General features: G+C 45.8%; 1 protein-coding gene across 1 annotated transcript in view; it reads left to right on the forward strand.

Moving 5' to 3' along the window:
- Nucleotides 1-22297, forward strand: part of PTH1R (parathyroid hormone 1 receptor) — a 164021-nt gene that overhangs the window by 673 nt on the left and 141051 nt on the right. The window lies entirely within an intron of this gene.

The raw sequence follows: 22297 nt of genomic DNA on the forward strand, positions 1-22297 counted from the left end.
TGACTTTTTCAAACCACCCTGTTGTATACATATTTTCGTTGGTTGGTGTTGACAGATGTGCTCCAGTTGTCTGCCTTCAGCAGTTTCCACTGGGCAATATTCTAACTGTTCTCCTCCCTGTATCTGCCCAAAGCCTCATTTGCAAGATTTTCTTAAAGGAAGCAGGTAATATGGCGAGGGTGACCCTCTCAGACCCCCCCCCCACCTTCTGTTGATTGTTACCTGTATATTGGGTCTATTTCTTTCCGGCTGGTGTATAGTTTAGTGTTAACTTGGAAGCTCATCCATACCTAGATCAACTCAAAGGTATTCTGCTAAGAGTGATTTCTCTGAAGATGCTTTTTGCATTCCCTATTGTAGAACCAGCTGTACAACCGTTTTTATATGGTGGCAGGAGAGAACATTGTGTGACCAAAATTCACAATGGCAGTGACGACTGAGGATTTGAACCCAGAGTTCAAATCCTGTTTCTTCTACACCTTGAAAAATTCTGATCCCCCCCCCCCCCGCCCTGGCTCTTCAACAAATCAAGGACTTAGTGAAATGTTGGGACAAATTCTGAGATCAGGGTGGCATTTGACTGCATGTGGTACGTTCTTCCTATTTAAAAAGTTTGTCTGCTACCCAGTGTAACGTACAGGAGATGTGACAAAATATTAAGATGTGTGTTTCGGGGCTTTGTGCCCCCAAAGGATTCGCTGAAACAAGCTAGGTTGGTCCATCTGTCTATTTTTTAGCATTTCGACGTGGAAAAGTGACTTTATGTTCCTTCTCTAACTCATTTGCACGACAGCCGTATGAGGCCATGAGTTCATTTTCTACATTGCAGACACTAACAGTGCAATCCTAGGAACATTTTTCTGGGAGTAAGTCCCACTGAATAAGATCTGTTTAGGGTGACACTGTAAGGCTATCATTGTTCCGGATTAAGTTCCTTTGAAGTCAGTGTATCTCTCTCCCAAGTAAACCTTGCCTAGAATGGGCTGCAAGAGATAAGCAAATCTGAGCGTATTTGGGAAGGCCGTACCACAGTAGTGGAGAATGTTCTTTGAATGCAAAAGGTCTCTGGTTCATTCTTCAGCATCTCCAGTTGGAAAGATCTTTCTCTGCCCAGGGCCCTGGGGACTCCCTGCTAGTCAACACAGAAGAGACTAGGCAAGGTGGACTAACAGCCCGACTCTGCATAAGGCAGATTTGTATGTCACCAAATATGCCTGCAACTGTTCGACACGCTGTACTAGTCCCCTGTAATCATACCTGCCAAATGATGAAAACTTCATTGCGTATTATCCACAGCTGGTCCGAAACCTGAGGAAGCAGTGGAGTGGCAAACAAGTTCTCCTTGCCACTCGGCGAGGTGCAGTCAGTGACTGAGAGGCAGCCCCGGGGGGCAAGCACTCACTGCGGCAAGCAGCTTCTTGCCAAAACAGATTTAGACTCCCCCTTTGGGTCATCCAGCCAAGCTGTAAGGGCAATTTTTAACTGCCCCTCAAAGGCAAATTGCTACTTAAAGGGGGTCACCTCTTTTTCCAAGGGGGCTGTAGGAATCCCAGATCTGAATCCGTCTCCCCAGCGGGGAGTTCAGTATAGACAGAACAGGCCTTGTCGAAAGCTACAGTTGCACATAGATCCAGAGGAGTTAGCCGTGTTAGTCTGTAGATGCAAAATAGTAAAGAGTCCAGTAGCACCTTTAAGACTAATCAACTTTATTGTAGAACAAGCTTTCGAGAACCACAGCTCTCTTCGTCAGATGCATCTTCAGCTTTTGAGAACCACAGCTTTCTTAGAGAGCTGTGGTTCTTGAAAGCCGACAATGTATCTGATGAAGAGAGCTGTGGTTCTCGAAAGCTTATGCTACGATAAAGTTAGTCTTAAAGGTGCTACTGGACTCCTTACTAAAGTTGCATATGTGATTGTCTGACATTCAACAGTTTTGGAGTCAGTTCAGCCCATAATCTGGAAGGGACAATGGTCATTGCAACTAATTCTGGGCCTCAGAGCAGGACGTTGTGTGACGGAGAACGATTGTAGAGGAGGTTTGGTAGAGAACTGCAGAAGGGCAGCCCGGCCTTTGGCTGCTGACCCTCTTCCCAGTATCACTGCTCTTAAACAGGAGAAACCAGTGTGGTGTCAGAGCCGGCTCTAGGAAACCCATGTTCCAATGTCCACTCTGTCTTGCCATGTGAACTTGATTCGGTCACTCTCTCTCTCTGCCTCATCCACCTCACAGGATCGTTGTAAGAAGAACAAAATGAGGAAGGGGAAAACTGCACACACTGCTTTAAGCTCCTTTGGGTTAGATTTGGGTTAATTTTTGGTTAGGTTTTTCAGGGCTCTTGTGCTCACCCAGAAAAAGTAGAATTTAACTAACCCGCTCCTGTCAAACCTCAGAATCTAAGCAGTCACTAGCAGAGGCAGGCACTGGCAAGCCACCTCTGTTCATCTCTTAGGTTGAAATGCCCTTGCCGGGGTCAACATAAGTCAGCTGCGATTTGACGGTGCTTGGTTTTCACTTGACTACCTCGCTGTGGTTGCAAAAGGGTAGTGGCTGTATTTGTCTGTTAGACCAAAACAAAATAAAAGCCCATTGGCAACTTGAAGACTGATAACTAGCTGCCGATGGACTCTGGTTTTATTCTGCCTCACTGCGGACATCTTTCAGGAAATTGGTAAACTTTTTCCCGAAGGGACTTTTTGTCTCAGTTAATGCTGTTGGAACTGTGATACAGCCCAAAGGACAGTCTTAATGCAAATTCAAAATGAGTTGTTTGGAGTGATATTGGTGAGGTGATGCTTGGTTTTATGCTGCATATCAGGCTCTGGAATCCACTTTGAGGGTATTGTTATTTATTTATATTCCGCCTTTCTCACTGAGCCAGGAATTGGACCAGAGATCAATAATCAGTAACGCAAACGTGCTGTCAGAGCCTGTCTCCAGCCTAAAGTGTCCTTTGGCTTTGGTTATCCTAAGAAACTTCTGGTTCCACATTTTGCTTAGAAAGTTGCACTTTAATGTCGTAGCGATTAAGTGACTGCTCTAAAATCTTGGAGGTGGCAGTGTTAGGATATTCCTTAGTCATGGGAGAAAATGAGACCGGGATGCTGGTGGGTTTTGTCCCCCCTTCACTTGTTGGGGATTTCATTTTCAAGGAGTAAATCAGAGAGAATAGTTCTATGCACAAGTGCTGCTGATGAGCTATCATTAAACACAGCTCTTCACAGCTTTAGTCCGGCATACCTACGGGACTGCCTTCCTCCCTATGTTCCTCCACGGCAGCTTCGCTCATCTGAACAGGGTCTCCTGCAGGTGCCAGGCTGCACACAGGTGAAGTCAGCAGCATCCCGTACACAAGCTTTCTCTGTGGTGGCCCCTATCCTGTGGAATGACCTGCCTGAGGAAGTCAGAAGAGCCCCCACTCTCCTGGCTTTTTGTAAACGATGCAAAACCGAACTATTCAAAAAGGTGTATTGTCGAAGGCTTTCACGGCCGGAGAACGATGGTTGTTGTGGGTTTTCCGGGCTGTATTGCCACGGCAATACAGCCCGGAAAACCCACAACAACCATTATTCAAAAAGGCTTTTTACTCAAATGGGAGGGCTGTATTGTAGGAAAGATGCTTCGCTAATGAGTTAGGGACTGTAGACTTCATCACTATATTGCCTTACATATTATCTGCTGCCTTAAATATGTACTCCTATGTACCACCAGTGCTCCATGTTGTCTAATGTTAGTCCTAGAACCGATTATGTTCTGCTTCAGTATTTTTTCTACTCTGTATTGGATTCTTGTTGACACTATGTCTTTTAAACTTGTTTCTGTTTGCCCTACGGCATTGTTTATGGAAATGTCCTTGATACTGTATTGAAATGTGCTTGATACTGGTTGTACTAATCTCATACTGTGTAATCCGCCTTGAGTCTCAGTGAGAAAGGCGGACTATAAATGACATGAATAATAATAATATTGCCCGTGGTAACTAGGAATGCTATCTGCAGGCATGAGAAAACTGCACCGGGTGTAGAATAACCCGCGAAACTTGGTTGTGTGTATGAAGCTAATCCCGTATCAGTATGGTCTAACTCTTGACCAAGTGTGACAGATCTGATTTGTTTTGTGCCTCAGCTTTTCACATGAGTTAATATCACCAATGTTCCAACAACAGCCGTTAGATATTGCGCAGGTGTTAACAGGAACACTCTGTTTGTTAAAGTTCAGATATGTAAGACAGATCTTGTGAGGGTTACACAGAGATATGCAAGCGAATATTGTTGGTCATCTAAACCCCAATTCAGCACAGGGAATACCTTTATTTTTTAGGACCTGCCAAACGAATACAAAACAATGTGCAAATTTTTGAATTCTCCATAACTCTTCATCAGGCTGGGTGTTAAGGCAGGAGGGGAATAAAAAATGTTTCATGCCATGATTGTAAGGGCTTTTGGTGCGTCTGTGCACCCTGTGTAAGGCATGAAAAAACTGGTGTTCTCTGCCCTTTTCGTGTGTTGACATCTAACCTGATGAAGAGTTCTTGAAGCATATTCTTTTGATTGGTACTATATAAAAGGTATTCTTTTTTGGTTTGCAATTCTCCTTGAGCTGATGTGATGCGACTATGTTGAGACCTTGTCATCTGAATGTGATTTTCATCTGTTGTTGGTGAAGTCTGACAAGTGAAGAAATACAGACTTTCGAACACTGACAACATATGTCCGGGATTTTCAACATTAATGAGTGCTTGTCCAAATCTGTCAAATGTGGGACATTTGCTGTAACTTACATAAGTCTGTCCTCCTAACGTTGCCAGAATCCTTTCCGGTTTAGGGAAGTTCTTTGTGACTTGCAAGGGTGACAAAACTGTGTGTGTTGGGGTCAGGGCTTTTAATTGCACCAATTTGTAATTCATGAAAGAGTATTCAATATTTTAAGTTAACTAGGAAAAATTAAAATTTAACCAGTTCTCATATAGAGAGAGATTTCAGCTATGCATTGACTGATGAAAGCATTTTCGGTTGCAGAAATGGGCAAAGATCTCCCAGATATCATAGTATCCTTCCTGAAATTCTTTCAGCCTTTCCTTGCATGATTTTTTTTCCTGAGAAGGACACTTCAATATGTAAAGGGTCTAGATTAGGCTTCCAGTTTCAAAAAGTAGCTTTGAAGAAGGCCTGTATGGATCGGGGCCAGGGCATGAGGGATGTAATTCTTCCCCCAGCCCCTTTTCTATGACTGACATTTTCCCCAGGCCGCTTTTCTCCAAGTACACTCTATTGTCTAGTGGTCAGAGTGTTAGCCTAGGTCCTGGGTTCAAATCCCCATTCTCATGAAGCTCATAGATGACCGTGAGTCGGTCAACCTAACCTACCTTGCAGCATTATTATGAGAATTAATCAGGAAGGAGGAAGAGCCGTGTACACCGCCTTGAGCTCTTGGGAGGATATACAAATAGATATCGGTTGTCTCTTTGTTTTTTCGTGTCTGGGCTAAAAGCGGGTTAAGGTGTTGATTTGATCAGGCAACTGGTGTAAGGGAAAGAATGTTAAAAAAATCCCCCCCCCCTGCATTTTCGTTCTGATCTATAGTGAATTTCTTGGAAGCTGCTTTCTGAAGCTCACTTACACGCTCGAGGGTGGACTGCAATAATCGGTCCCTGGCATGACTTTACATTCTCCTCGGAGTCATTTCTTCAACCTTACAAAAATTCTCTGCTTTCTCTTGAAATTAAAGCGGCCTTACCAGAGCCAGACTCTCCAAATTCAAAACTGAACAATGAAAGATTTAGCTAATCGTGCTGAATTATGGAGTGTGGGGCGGGGGGGGGGGCTGGCAGGTGTCAGAGGATGAACAGGTGACATGAAGCCCCAGAGGTCCTACCCCAATGCTGACATCTTAACAAAGGATTTCCGGGGAGAAGACACTTGAGAACTAGAGAGAGCAAAGATGTTTTGGCATAAATAAATAAATTAAAGTAGGAAAAAGCTGAGAACGCTGAAGAGATTTTACTGCCCGGTATGGCTGCGGGAAGCAATCCAAGCCATGAGGTTATACAAAAAAGAACAGACTCGATTGATCTGCTGGTGCGCTGGACCCCAGCACTCCCCGAGCCCTTACTGACTGCAGCCTTGAGTTACAGCACAGTTTTGCTTGTGCAGGTGAAAAGGCACCAAGAAAATGGTGGGAATATGGCCTATGGCCTAAAACCTAGACATTAAGTATTTAACACACACACCACTTAATGTATAGTTTATTTTTCTCATTGACGCACATGCACTCACACTCAGGAGTCCAGCATTTTGTCTTGTTAAAGCTTCTCAAAGATACAGTATGAAATCCTGCAGATGGATACGTCCAACAAGCCCCGCTTAAATTCCTGGCATCTGCCTGTGCAAAACCTGGGCTAGTTCTGTGTCTCGGTCCAATCAGATCTTCCACAAAATTCTGCTCCAAATGGGGGCCATTTCCACACGGCTCCCCGCTGCTCGTAACAACCTGGAAGATCGCGCAAAAAACACGGAAGATCGCATTTTCTTGCGTGAGAAAACGCGATCTTCTGCAGTTTTTGTGCAATCTTCCGGGTTGTTACGAGCAGCGGGGAGCCGTGTGGAAACGGCCGGGGTTATCACTTAAGACAGGCTGGGACATTGTTCTTATGGAGAATTTAGGGCTAAATTAGAAATGTTAAAAATTGCTCTTCATGCGTAACTTGGTAGGCATGTACATGTGCCTTCTTGAACTCCAGATCATAAACTCCCAGGCTAGAGGGAAAGTCCTCACATGTATCCCTTCCTTCTCTTTCCTGACTGTTCCTTGAATATGCAAACTGGCTTCTTCGAAAAAGCATTTGTGGTAAGGGGCAGCATTGCATTCATCTGCAGTAACCAAACTACGGCCTGTTTGTACAGACAAGACATCACCGGATTTTTGCAGCCCAGATCGACCTCTGGCGTATGTGAATGAACATTTTAAAGTTTCCCGTTTCTGTCTGTTGTTGTGCTCTCAGGGTACTGATAACACTTTGGAAAGATTCCAACTTTGCAGCCTGGGTATCAGTCCACTGTTGTTGAGGAATGGGTGTTCTAATAGACCAACAATCTTTGATTATTTCACAGGCCTATTCAAAATGCCTCTCCATTTCTTTAGGTTAATTTACAATGATATATTAGGTTAGAGATTCAAAGCTTACGTCATCAGATATCTGATGAAGGGAGTTTTGTCTCTCTAAAGTTCATACCCTGGAAATCTTGTTGATCTTTAAAGTGCTTCTGGACTCTAATCTTACTCTTTTACTGCAAACCAACACAGCTACCCACCTGCAACAGAAATTATGAGATGGATAATTTTCACCTCACTCCCCCAGAAAGCCATCTGTCCACCCGGTATAACATTCATTGAGACTCAAGACCTCTGTTCCTCTAATGTACACACATGCAAAAAAGATACGGGACCCAATGCACAGAAATATTGGCATCGCCCATTGAAATGAATGGGCTTTTAATTAATGGCAATAGACTTTTTATTCAGGTAAGAATAAATTTCTCTGCGTCTCCTAAAATGACCACATTTTCTTTAGCGGTTCTCAGTGTTTCTGGGATGGGACCCAGCTCTAAACCCACTTCTGCAAGCCACTAGCAATATGGGCCCAGGAGGAAATGTGGCATCTCTGCCCTCCCTTTGCCACCCCTGGGAGGAGGGCAGCCAAAATCTCCTCTCTCCCAGCTCAGGAGTTTGAGGAATGCAACACTCGCGTTGGGTTCAGAGCCCCTTGGTTGAGAATTGCTAGTTTCATAGTTTTTTACCCTTTGACTGAGATCATCACAACCTTACAGAATAGTACGGATATCCCTTTGACCCTCAAATCTCTCAAACTGATTTTGTGCAAGGGAACACACCCAACTGATTTGTCTCAGACTAGCGTTGTACATTCTGCTGTCGCTTTAGGTTCTAAATGGGGGGGGGTCTTCTCTGTGATGGTATCAGGAGAGGGTGGTTTTGCTTCTTGGTTTTGCTTCTTCTCTCCAACTCCTCCCTGAGTAGTAACGGAGTAGCTGGAGGAGACGATTAAGATCCATTAAACCCTTCGACCCACGAGTTCTTGACTTCAAGTCACCCCTCCTTACGCTGCTGTGCAAAGAAGAAAGTGTCCATCAGGTTTTTAGTACAAGAAGTAGCTGCCGTTCCAGCCTGCACATTAAATAGGAGTGCAGGAGAGGAGGTGTTGTGGGTATTTCGAAGGTGTGTCTTTCGTAGGCTACCCAAAACGCTCTGTATTTGGAGAAGGGCTAGCGGTACTTTCAACAAACCACTGGCCTGATCCACAGTTACAGACTGACAGAGGCCTTTCTTTCCATCGAGTGCGAGCTCACTGCTTTCCCTTGTTGTCCTCTCTGGTCAAGCTACCGTCTGAAGCACTCAAAAATCTACAAAACTTGCGAAGGCAGATCATAGTCAAATGAGACTGAGATCTGCATCAAACCAGGGCCGTTTCCACACTGCTTACCTTGTTCCAGAAAACAGCGAAATCTTGCGCGAAATCTTCTCACGAGATTTCGCTGTTTTCCGGAACAAGGTAAGCAGTGTGGAAACGGCCCATGTCCAGAACTGGGATAAAAAAATGGCCTTCAGCCAGCACGAGTCCCAGCACTGCAGGGTGGTTGGTGGATCAGGCTACCCTGTCCCTGACATCTAGGCAGTTGGGGGTTCTGTTCTGTCTGTGGCATTTATTTGCATTGTATCTGGAGACTCTCCACCTGTTCTCCTTGATGTCAGTGAGAAAATAACTTCCAGGGGCTTGAGCAGGACTAGATGGAGAAACCACCTGCCCCATGTCGATGTAAGTCTTGGCTTATTATGGAATGCACCAAAGGTGGATGATGCCCGTTGAGCAATGCTGCCCTCAACCGGGAGTGTAAGAAACCTCTGGGGGGAGGGGAGACCAGAATAATCCTTCCCACTTGGATTTCTTCACACTCACTGCAGGAAACTTGCAAGCTGTGCCATACGGCTGCTCCCAGTCCGCTACATCAACTGCTGAAGAATTAACAGGAACCCAAGCGCCCGACTTCTTGTGCACAGTGCAGACTGTGTGTGGGGAACGGAGCAGACTGACAGTGCGATCCTAAGCAGGGTTGCATCCAGGGCTTTTTTTCAGGGGGAACGCGGGGGAACGGAGTTCCGGAACCTCTTGAAAATGATCACATGGTTGATGGCCCCGCACCCTGATCTCTGGACAGAGGGGAGTTGAGATTGCCCTCCGCGCCGCCAAGTGGCATGGAGGGCAATCTCTACTCTCCTCTGTCTGGAGATCAGGGGGCGGGGACACCAGCCATGTGACCATTTTCTCTGAGGGCAACCCACTGAGTTCCACCGCCTCTCTTCCCAGCAAAAAAGCCCTGCTTGCATCAATGGACTTAGAAGGGGCTCGGTGATTCTCCTAAGTCTGGGTGGATCATCAGCTAGACGCAGCTCCCCCAAAAGTTGCCCACACAGGCATATGCTCTCCCTTTTTTTCTCAAGTCTTATTAGTATCGATCGCGATATCATTTGTGTACATCACCGAAAAAGTCGAGAACATAAAAAGCACATCAGGACAGCATCATGAACATCTGGGGTGGAAATGAGAGACTATGAAATTAACGAAATTACAGACTATTACAAAATACCTCGCGTGCAGTAATAATAATAATAATAATAGATCGAGACGGGTAGCCGTGTTAATCGGTCTGTAGCAGTAGAAATGAGCAAGAGTCCAGTAGCAACTATAAGACTAACAAAATTTGTGGTAAGGTATGAGCTTTCATGAGTCACAGCTCACTTCTTCAGATACTGCTAGAATGTGAGTCCGTCTGTCCTTATATCTTGGATAGTGGAGTGATTTCGAAGCCGAATGATAATAGCTGGTGCATAATAATGGCAGGTGTGATTGGATAGGGTGGGGTCAAGCTAGGGTTGAGCTGAAGACAGTGCATCCTCCTGGACTGAATTGAGACCTAGGGTTCCTATCTCATTACCAATGCTGATTTCTCCACACCCGCTATGCCTCTATCCAATCACACCTGCTATTGTCATTCACCAACTATTATCATTTGGCATCTGAAATCATTCCACTTTCCAAGATATAAAGACAGATAGATTCATGTTCTACCTGTATCTGAAGGAATAATAACAATAACATTTGATTTATATACCTCCCTTCAGGACAACTTAACACCCACTCAGAGTGGTTTACAAAGTGTGTTATTATTCCAGTTCCGACAATTATACAACAGTTCCAAGGTACTTCTTCACAACAAATATGTTTTGATTTTATGTAGCATTTTCAATCCCAGGAGGTCCATCTGGCATAAAATGTCTTTTTCTTAGAAGGTTATATCTGTCTTGTACAATAGCAGCAAATTCCATGTACTTAACTGCATAGTGCAATGTTTTGATCATGTGAGATCCAATACCATACTCCTCACAAGTTGCCATTTAAACATTTGCACACAATCTGTAATGCTTCCAAGATGATCTGTTTCATGACTGAATGGAGTCAACATGCAGTTCATATTTTTATAACCGAAGCATAATCGATACTTCTCCCTGTTGTGCAAAGTTGTGACTCGATGTACAAAAAGAATCAGGCCTGCTGTGTTTTTATTTGTTGTGTGTGTGTGTGTTCTTAAAACTGTTTATGCTTTATTTTCCTGGAATTAATTACACGTGGTTCTTCTCTTGGAGGAGCTGTTTGGCATCTCTTTAAACTACATTTGCCTGCAATTATTCCACGTTGGCACCGAATTCTCTCTTCCTGGTTTCTAATTATAGAACAAGCTGTTATAGCTTTAACTGTGCCTGAAGAGTTCATAATCAAGCTCACATTGGCCTACAGTTCAGATACTTCCAAAGTCTCCTTTTAGCGTTTTTGCATGTCCTAGGCATTTTGAGAGATCTGGCTCCGTTTGGTTTAAGCCTGGGGTGGTTTTTTGGTTACACACACTGGCCGTCGTCACACGGGCCCTTATTTAGTCAGTTTTGCACTAGAAATCATTTCTTCTGTTATCGTTATTAGAATGGATTCTCACATCTTTTGACGATTGCTTGTGCTTCCAGTCAGTCACATTAAAAGGGAAAAGCGCAATTCGACGGTCAGTCAAAGTGCCTCTGGAAACGGGGCCCTAAAAATTCCGCCCCCTTTTTAAAAAAATGTTTTCGCATATTTGCGCTATATTATTCCAGTGTTGTGCTGGGCCAGCCCAAAAGCCAACTGTGATAGGTAGCAGAGGTTTCCCGCTCATGGCAGAATAGTGCTATAGCGCTATAGCACTATAAGGCTGACGTTTTTTAAAAAAAAATTATTTTGAGGCGTAATTGCAGGTCGCACTGGGGCTTGTGGGCGTGTAGGGCAGGAGAATCAGTGTTAGGTGAGACGGATGATCAGGGACAGTGAGCGTTTTGGTGTTGCAAAGCGTTCATAGTCGATCCAGGGCATTCATATGGAAGTGGATAAAGACGACATAAAGAATCACAAAGCGTGAATTGGGGAGAATGGCGAAATCGCAAGAGAGCCAGAATAAGGTGAGCATTCAGTGGGAGATGGCGCTAGTTTGGTGCTAAATTTATAGCTGTGTGACGACGGCCACTGTCTCGTGTGACAGGGAAGACAAAAAATAGATGACAGCTCCAAGATGCACTGGGTGTTTTGAGGGGCTGCGATGGAAACTGTCTCTGCTTGGAGAGAGTGGATGTTAAGGTGGGCCTCTTATCTGTGACAGTGTTACGGTGTAACCTGGAACTGTTCACATCTTTAATACTGCTTAAGGGTGGGAAGGTGGTATGGTATGGCCTGATCTCGTCGGATCCCGGAAGCTAAGCAGGGTCAGCCTCGGTTGGTACTTGAATGGGAGGCCACCAAGGAAAACTGGGTTGTCCTGTAGAGGAATACAATGGCAAACCACACTTCCTGCTCACTTGCCTTGAAAGCCCCTTGACGGGGTTGCCGTAAGTCAGTTGTGATTTGATGGCGCACACATACATATAATGCTGATTTTAAAAAGCCTAGCTTCTGTACTGTGTTTGAGCTTCCATGCTAGGGTTGCCAGCTCCAAGTTGGGAAATTCCTGGAGATCAGGGGGGAGAAACCTGGAGAAAGTGGGGTTTGGGGAGGGAAAGGACCTTGGCGTGGCATAATTCCATAGAGTCCATCCCCCAAAGTAGCCATTTTCTCCAGGTGAACTGATCTCTGTGGCCTGGAGACCAGTTGTGATTCCGGGAGATCTCCAGCCACTACCTGGAGGCTGGCAACCCTATTCCATGCTGAGCCTCATCTTCTGGGCTCCCAGAGCAGTAAGAGGTTCAGAGGACTGGCTGACGCAAGGCTCTCTTGCTACAATCTTCAAATTATCTGCTGCCTGCCCATCTTGAATTCTCTGGCCAAGTTGTAGTGAGTGATTGCCCTAGTTTAGATGGCTTTTAAAAGGGGGAGGATTAAATACATTCAGGGAGGAGGTCTAACAATGATAGCTTGATAGATCCTCCACAGTTAGAGGCAGTATATCCAGGGCTCATTTTGAGGGGGAACGCACAGGAACGCAGTTCCGGCAGTTCTCCAAAGAGGTCACATGTCAGGTGGCCCCACCCACCTGACTTTCAGCCATTTGGGGGCCATTACAGTCTGGAATGGGGCCGAAACAGCCTGGATCGGATCGGTGTCGGGCAGGGGGAACCATCCCCTGCCCAGCATTGACCTGATCTGGACTGTTTCGGCCCCAAACTAGGCCCCAAATGGCCACTTTCGGTCATTTAGGGCCCCTTTTTGCCATTTTGAGCCCAATTTCAGCCCTGAATGGCCAGAATTGGGTCCAAAACAGCCAGGATAGGTGATGCCAGGGGGTGTGGCATATGCAAATCAGTTATGCTAATGACACACTTCTGGTGATGTCAAGGGGCGTGACATATGCTAATGTATTATGCTAATGAGTTCCTCCAGCTCTTTTTCTACGAAATGACCCCTGAGTATATCTCTAAATGCCAGGTGGTGGAGGAGGACAATGGAGCCACCTGTGTTTCTGAGCTTCTAGGGGCAGTTGACCGGTGGCCACTGGCCTTATCCAGCAACTAATTTCTTGTGCCTTTTTACACATAACTGAGATTTGAATGTCCAAAGTCATTTCCAATAATGTGGACTCCACATTAGGGATACATGAAACTTTCGCTGTGGTTTTTTGCCTTGCTGAAAAGAGGCATCACACAATCGGGGCATTTATCTGAATGGGGAAACGGTTTTTTGCAACAGGAAGGTTCCCCCAAATGGCCGGCTCTCCTCCTTCTTCAAGTGAGCTTCATTCCGTGCCGCCGTTTGCTGTCGCTTGCCGTTGTCAGGAAGTTAAAGCGCTAAACAATTGCTGCTGTGCGTGGTGCCAGGCAATTTCGCAAATCAGGACTATAGGATTTCCGTCCCTGTTTCAAGTTGTTCTTCTGGTAGGTCTGCAATAGCAGTCCGACATTCTGTTGCTCCATTCACAGCACTTACGGCACAAGCGGCCCAGCTGTGATGAAGTTCACGGACCTTCACCCAACTGTAGAAAGCGATTGGCCTGCCCAGACCTGATCCGTCTTGCAGCCACAGAGGAGAAAGGGAGGGGATTTAACTCTTCAATCCTTGCTTGATTTTGCTTTTCAAAACTGTGGGAACGCCAACATTTCCAGCTAAAAGTATTCGATAGTAGGTGATGTGAAAGACCATTGGACCAAAACATATTTGTTGTGAAGAAGCCTAGGATGCAGGATAGCTGATTCCAGCCTGAGTAGGTGGTACTGAGCTTGATAGACCAATGATCTGATTCCATACTTGGTCTGGAGACCAAATCCTATAAGGAAAGGGTGAAGGAGCTTGGAAAGTTTAGCCTGGAGAGGAGACGACTGTGAGGTGATATGATAACCATCTTCGAGTACTTGAAGGGCTCTCATATAGAGGATGGCATGGAGTTGTTTTCCACTGCCCCAGAAGGCCAGACCAGAACCAATGGGTTGAAATTAAATCAAAAGAGTTTTCGGCTAAACATTAGGAAGAACTTCCTGACAGTTAGAGCGGTCCCTCAGTGGAACAGGCTTCCTCGGGAGGTGGTGGGCTCTCCTTCTTTTGGAGGTTTTCAAGCAGAGGCTAGATGGCCCTCTGACAGCAAGGCTGATTCTGTGAACTTGGGCAGATTATGAGAGGGAGGGCAGGAAGGGTTGCATCAGTGCTTAGTTCTTGTGGCCCCTTCTTGCATGCCCAGGGTAATGCCAATTGCCACCTTGGGGGTCAGGTAGCAATTTTCCCCAGACCAGTTTGGCTAGGGATCCTGATGGTGTTTTGCCATCTTCTGGACCTAGAGCAGGGGTCGCTGGGGGGAGTATGGGGGGGGAGGAAGTTGTGAATTTCCTGCATTGTGCAGGGGGTTGGACTAGATGACCCTGGAGGTCCCTTCCAACCCTATGATTTTATGATTCTATATAAGGCAACTTTCGTGCGGTTCTTGGTGCTTTGAAGGAGTATCCTTTTAAAAGCCTGTCTTTCTTTAAATTGAAAAACACAAATGCAAATGAGAGAAGCCCACTTGTGATTACCGAAACCAAGTGGGAATTGCAAGTTCAAAAGCCTCCATCTGAATACGCTTTGCATGTGAAGATGGATGAAGAATCCGTTCTATCATGTCTGTCCGGGCCCCTCCGCAGAGCTGCAAGTCAACAGATTTCATTCTCACTTCAAGTGCTGAAGTGATAAACTTCCTTTCTCCGCATCTCCTTGAGCAAGCCAATGCTATTGCCCCATCAGCCCTTACAGTCAGGACATCGGTCCCTGCCACATAATCTAAACCTAGGCCATCTCCACACTCCTTACCTTCATCCGGAACACTGCGGAATGTCGCGAAAAAAACGCAGAAGATAGTGTTTTCTCATGCGAGTTTTGCATTATGTCACGCAAAACTCTCACAAGAAGATGCTAACTTCCGTGGGTTTTTTGCGACGTTCTTCAGTGTTCCGGATGAAGGTAAGTAGTGTGGAAACGGCCCTAGTCCCCTGTCCATTAAAGGGATTTTCAAACCATGATTATGTGAGATGAACTCCAAAGCACAGGCTTTGGAATACATGGAATTGGCAGGTGGAAAAATTAAATGTGGATAGAAGGAAGCCTTGCCCCGCACAACTGATAATTGAACATCCATAGAGTAAATCAATTACGCCTTGAGGAAATTGGTCTTCGGTTCTCAGCCGAATATCAAATACAACTTGCTTGATTCAGAAGAAGTAACACTTTCCTCTCTCCTCACGGCTCGCACAAATTCCTTCAGTCGGTTTTGAATATTTAACCCGAAAGAAGAAGAATTCAGATAACCGGTACTGATTAGGGGTAGCTTTTGCGCGACAGAAATAAATGATTTTCTGTGTATGAGATCAGGGCTCTTTTAACAAAAACAGGAAAATGTTATTACATATATTCACACCTTGTTAACTGTATTGTTTGAGGGGGGTGACATTAAGGATTTAAATCAGCTGTTGGCAAAACGTACTCTGTGAAGAAGGACTTGCAGGTCTCTTTCACTCAACGTGCCAGGGAGAGAAATCGAAGTAACAGTTTTCTTGACGGGGGATAAGAGATCAAGTTTTTCTCTCAGTCATGGGAAAAGCTGTGCTGGATCAGAATAATGGTCCATCTTAGGTTTGCTAGCCCCCCAATGGGGGCAAGGGACCCCCTGCTCCAATCTAACAAGTAGAGATGTTCAGTGAAAAAAATTCTGCTGTGGTTTCCCATCCAGGGGTTGCAAACCAACTATGCTCTGTTACTGTTTTTTTTTTTCTGGCTGCTGCATTGGCAGCTCGGATATTATCCATTTTGTTGTTGTTATGAGGTTCAGCCCTGGCCATTTCTATGGAGTCTTCCATGCTTTTGGGGACAGCTTTTTTTGGAGTTAATGGTACCAAAATGGCAGAGAACACAGTTCTCCCTCTAAACCATCGACCCACCAAGTTTTTCCTCAGTTACACTACACACAACAACAAACCCTATGCACACTATGGCAAGAAGCTGGCTGCTCAGGGAAAATGGGGCAGAGGTGGCGGCATTGAAAACAATCCTGCTTTATGTTCATTTCTTTGTAGCACCAATAAATTATTACCTTTGGTGCCATGTTCCCTTCTGTCTTTAGAAGTGTCTTTGGAATTACAGCCTGTGGTTGAAGTATTCCAGTGCTTTTGTCAAGTTTGATTGAACAGACCATTCCCCAACCCCCAAGGCACTTTTCCTGACCACCATTGATCGTCCAAATGCCATATGGGGTTTGGGGAGACAGATCAGAGCCTGGCTCGTGCTGCAAAACAAACCAAGATGCACCTCCAGCTGGTCTACTCAGATGTAAGCCCCATTTTATTCAACAGAACTCATTCCCAGGGAAGTGTCTTTCAAATTGCAGCTTATGATTGAGGTCTGGTTGGCAGGGAGACAGCATTGCCCAGGTAGCAATGGGGGGAAAGCCAGACACTCATGTGCTCCGCTTCCCCCCCCCATTCCAGCCAACAATGGGGGAAAGCCATGCCTCCTCCCCTCCCAAATTCATCACTCAAGTATTCACATTCCCTGCTTCCTGCCAACAGAGTTAGAGCCAAGCTACAAGTGACGCCTTACACAGGTTGGACACTTGTCAGTTTACCTCAAGTTTTCATGGGAAATGTAGGCGTCCTGGTTTTACAGCTTGGCTCTCCATTACAGCTGCAAGACCAGGAAGCCTACATTTTCCATCAAAACTTGAGGGAAGCTGACAAGTGTCCAACCTGTGTCAGGCGTCGTAGCTTGGCTCTTAGTTAATAACATAAGGTCTCTCTCCCCTTGGGATCCGATTGGTGAATTCTGTTCAGGAAAACAAGATGCTGCCATGTGAGCCCAGTGCCTAGTGCCGCTTGTACTGCTGCTGGAAGGTAAAAATCGAAACTAAACACACAAACTTTTTGATTGGAGTGGGCCATTAATACTTGGTTTCCCAGATTTGATTCACCATTCTGGAAGCTGCTTTAACAAAACAAAACACCAATTTCCGGTGTATTTCCAGCTCTTTTTGTTTGTTTTGTTTTGCACATCCAAACTAGCAAGAGTAGCTCAAGGAAACACTGGTAACAATGTGGTTTCACCATAGAGTTTCTGGCACTTCCTAGAGCTACCCTAAGTAGCTTCCAGGTCTTCCCAGAAGTGAAATAGCAACACAACAGATGTCTCACCCCCCCTCCAATGTCCCATCCCAAGCCCTCCCACTGTTGCCAGACTCAGCTTAGCAACTCTAGGATGGGATAACATAGGGGGCAAAAAATAACACTCAAGGATGCCACTAAGCCACACCTCCTCCCCTCCCGAATTCATCACTTAATTATTCGCAAAGCTCCAATACTCCTTTCACCCTCTTAAAGTGACAATCTCAGCCTCTTCTAAATATCATGATTTATATGCTATTGTATTTTGGTCACATCACGAGAAGATAAAGTTCACTGGAAAAGACAGTAATACTAGGAAAGCTAGACGGTAGTAGGAAAAGAGGAAGACCTGAAATGAGATGGCCTGACACAATAAAAAAAGCTACGTCCTCCAGTTTGCAATTTGCAAACCTGTTAATGACAGGATATTTTGGCAGTTGTTAATTCCTGAGGTTGCCTCGAGTCTAAGGGACTTGATGGCACCTAGTGCGCACACATTTTATTGTATACAGAAAAATGTTTTAAATGTTTCATGTTTTAAATGTTTATTTATAATGTTTTTACTGTTTTAAATTGTATGTGTAAATCATTGTTGTTACACCGCCCTGAGCCCATCAGATGGGGAGGGCGGTTTAGAAATGTAATATAATAAATAAATAAATAATAAACATTTTGTATGTGCTAACTGGATGTTGGAAATACCCTTTTCCAATTCCTTTCCCCCTTCCTCTTTTCAGAATTGGATTGGGCCACACGAAATCTGAATTCCTTTCATTCCCTTTTTTCTCTCCCCTGAAACGTTTCGAGAAGGTCAGAGAGGTCAAAGTTCAAAAGGCTGCTCTGAGTTCCGCAACGGTTCCTTCGTACCGAGAAACTCCAGGGCAGGGCAGAGAGGCACAATCTGCCAGGGCAGCTTTCTTCATATGTCCCTCCAGTCGTCTCCACCATGCATCAAAGAAGTCCCATCCCTCAAGACAAATAGGGCCTATTTCAACATGGACCCCCCCCCTCAAACACACACATTTCTAATGGGCTTGCTGGTTAAGGAACTACTCAAAGAAGTAAGAAACCCCCCATGTTCAGTTTCTCTCCTGCTTTAAACTCTCTAGGGAGCCCTAAAGCAGCCCCTGTACCTCTGCCTTTGAATCCCCTCCTGTGTGTGCATTATGGTGACCTTATGAAGGAAAGACCTCCAAAACGTCCTATCATTAACAGACTTGCTCAGATCCTGCAAACTGGAGGACGTGGCTTCTTTTATTGAGTCCAGCCATCTCGTTTTAGGTCTTCCTCTTTTCCTCCTGCCTTCCACTTTTTCTAGCATTATTGACTTTTCCAGAGAATCTTGTCTTCTCAGGATGTGACCAAAGAACGATAGCCTCCATTTTGCCATTTTAGCTTCTAGGGAGAAGCAGGTAATAGGGCATTTATTAATTTAGGGGGTTTGGAGTGGTTCTCTTCCATTATGAAATCCTAAAGGTGGCACATAGTTAAAGCAATATGTAGCAACTGTCAGCACAATAGACCATTAGGAGTCACAAAATTAGTAATTCAAGATGTTTGCTGGTTCAGTCCTTCAGTTTTAAAAGTCATTCCAGAATAGAAAAGGGCCGTACTGGCAGCAGAAAGCCTGCAGCGTGGGGCCATCCATGAGTCCAAAGATAGGGGGTTCCAGAAAATGATGTGTGGCGTTGGGTTGCCTACTATGGTTTGGGAGACTCCTGGCCATTTGGGGTACAGCCTGGGGAAGATGGAATTGGGGGAGCAGAGGGAACTCAGCAGGTATATGACTCCATACAATCTCCCCTCCAAAGTTGCCCTTTCCTTTGGTGGTTCTGATATCTGATCAGTTGTAACTCTGGGAGAACTCCAGTCCCTGGTTGGAAGTTGGCTCCCCTCTATGGGCAGGTCTGCTAAGTTGGCCATTCAGCAGGGGCCACCTTCTACTAGAACTTATTCCCTGCTGAATACAGTGGGCACTAGGGATGTGCGTTTCGGCATTCAGAATGCCGAAAGAATGCCGAAACAAAAGTGTTTCGGCTTCTTTCGGGGAATGCCGAAACGTTTCGGGGAATGCCGAAACGTTTCGGGTAGCCGAAAGAAAAAAGCCGAAACGTTTCGGGATTCTTTCGGCTTTCTTTCGGCTTTTCTATGGGAAAATTCCTCCGTCTTCCAGGACGCCTGGAGGAGGCATTTTCCCACCGAATAAGCCCAAAATTGGTGGGGACCTTCCTCTAACACTTCTCTAACAACCACCCAAGTTTCAGACAGATTGGACTTTGGGGGGCCATGTTATGGCCCCCCAAAGCAGGTCCCCCCATCCTCCCATAAGAAAGCGAAGGAGCAGCATATTGTTAGCATGCGGCTGCTCATCTTTCTTCATTATTTCCTATGGGGAAAAAATGAAGAGGCAGGCTTCCTTTGCCAGGGGTGGCATTTTGCATGCAAAATGCCCCCCAGCCCTCAGGGGCCCTTCTCCCACCCCTCCTCCCACCCCCCACCAAGGCTCAGCCTGCTCCCACTTGGGGGGGCCATTTCATGGCCTCCCCAAGTAGGTGCTCTAATCTCTACCACTGACAGCTGGGGGAGGCTTGTGTTGCCAGGGGTGGCATTTTGCATGCAAAATGCCCCCCAACCCTCTGGGGCCCTTCTCCCACCCCTCCTCCCACCCCCCACCAAGGCTCAGCCTGCTCCCACTTGGGGGGGCATTTCATGGCCTCCCCAAGTAGGTGCTCTGCTCTCATCTCTACCACTGACAGCTGGGGGAGGCTTGTGTTGCCAGGGGTGGCATTTTGCATGCAAAATGCCCCCCAGCCCTCTGGGGCCCTTCTCCCACCCTTCCTCCCACCCCCCACCAAGGCTCAGACTGCTCCCACTTGGGGGGGCCATTTCATGGCATCCCCAAGTAGGTCCTCTCAGCCCCTAAAGTCCACCCCTTACAGCCCCACACAAACCCAATTCCCCCCCAGCTGCCACACACAGACCCAAATCCCCACATTAGCCCCTCACAGACCCAAATCCACCCCCACCTGCCCCACACCCATAACCCCAGGAACAGGCTGGCAAAGGCCAGCCCTCTCCCTTTGTTCCCTATGCTGGGAACTTCTAAACTCTCTTTCCCTAGGCAATTCTGCACAGCCCAGGGGTGCCACAATGGTGGGCACACTTCTGAGTGCCAGCTGGTCCCTGTGAAAGAGCACCTGAACCACAGACACCCTCCCTCAAATTCCCCCACCACCTACAGAGATGGCTGGCCAGCCAGCCCCATTGTTCCTTATGATGGGAACCAACTGCACAACAAAGAATAAAACAAGAACAACACAAAATAAAGTTTTAAAAAAATTATTTTCTCCCTTCCAAAGTACAAGTAGGCAAAGCATTATGACACATTACACCAGCAGTCCCCCACACAGAAAAATTAAAACAAAACTCACTTAACATCAGAGAATCACAAAGCATGATTCCTGTCAAAAACACTTTATTTCTTGAACAGCTTTAGGTTACACAGCAGGGGGGAACACCAAAGGGCATGGCAGCACTATCTTACACAAAAATAACACAACTCACTTAACATCAGAGAATCACAAAAACACAATTCCTGTCAAAAACACTTTATTTCTTGAACAGCTTTAGGCTACACAGCAGGGGGGGGGGGACACCAAAGGGCATGGAAGCAGTATCTTACACAAAAATAACACAACTCACTTCACATTAAAGAATCACCCCAAAAAATAGCTGTCAAAAGCACTTTATTTCTGTAACTGCTTTAGGTTACACAGTAGGAAGGCACCGCAGAGCAGGAAAGCAGTGTACTACGCAAAAATAACACAACTCACTTCACATCAGAGAATCACACAAACACAATTGCTGTCAAAAACGGTGAAGTGGGTTGTATTATTTTTTGTAGTACATTGCTATCATGCCCTGTTGTGCCCTCCTACTGTGTAACCTAAAGCTGTTCAAGAAATAAAGTGTTTTTGACAGGAATTGTGCTTTTGTGATTCTCTGATGTTAAGTGACTTGTGTTATTTTTGTGTAAGATAGTGCTGCCATGCCCTTTGGTGTTCCCCCCTGCTGTGTAACCTAAAGCTGTTCAAGAAATAAAGTGTTTTTGACAGGAATTGTGTTTTTGTGATTCTCTGATGTTAAGTGAGTTGTGTTATTTTTGTGTAAGATAGTGCTGCCATGCCCTTTGGTGTTCCCCCTGCTGTGTAACCTAAAGCTGTTCAAGAAATAAAGTGTTTTTGACAGGAATCATGCTTTGTGATTCTCTGATGTTAAGTGAGTTGTGTTATTTTTGTGTAAGATAGTGCTGCCATGCCCTTTGGTGTTCCCCCCTGCTGTGTAACCTAAAGCTGTTCAAGAAATAAAGTGTTTTTGACAGGAATCATGCTTTGTGATTCTCTGATGTTAAGTGAGTTTTGTTTTAATTTTTCTGTGTGGGGGACTGCTGGTGTAATGTGTCATAATGCTTTGCCTACTTGTACTTTGGAAGGGAGAATATAATTTTTTTAAAACTTTATTTTGTGGTGTTCTTGTTTTATTCTTTGTTGTGCAGTTGGTTCCCATCATAGGGAACAATGGGGCTGGCTGGCCAGCCATCTCTGTAGGTGGTGGGGGAATTTGAGGGAGGGTGTCTGTGGTTCAGGTGCTCTTTCACAGGGACCAGCTGGCACTCAGAAGTGTGCCCACCATTGTGGCACCCCTGGGCTGTGCAGAATTGCCCAGGGAAAGAGAGTTTAGAAGTTCCCAGCATAGGGAACAAAGGGAGAGGGCTGGCCTTTGCCAGCCTGTTCCTGGGGTTATGGGTGTGGGGCAGGTGGGGGTGGATTTGGGTCTGTGAGGGGCTAATGTGGGGATTTGGGTCTGTGTGTGGCAGCTGGGGGGGAATTGGGTTTGTGTGGGGCTGTAAGGGGTGGACTTTAGGGGCTGAGAGGACCTACTTGGGGAGGCCATGAAATGGCCCCCCCAAGTGGGAGCAGTCTGAGCCTTGGTGGGGGGTGGGAGGAAGGGTGGGAGAAGGGCCCCAGAGGGCTGGGGGGCATTTTGCATGCAAAATGCCACCCCTGGCAAGACAAGCCTCTCCCAGCTGTCAGTGGTAGAGAT

The sequence above is a fragment of the Eublepharis macularius genome, chromosome 11 (genome assembly GCF_028583425.1).
Source record: "Eublepharis macularius isolate TG4126 chromosome 11, MPM_Emac_v1.0, whole genome shotgun sequence".
Classification (NCBI taxonomy): Eukaryota; Metazoa; Chordata; class Lepidosauria; order Squamata; family Eublepharidae; genus Eublepharis; species Eublepharis macularius.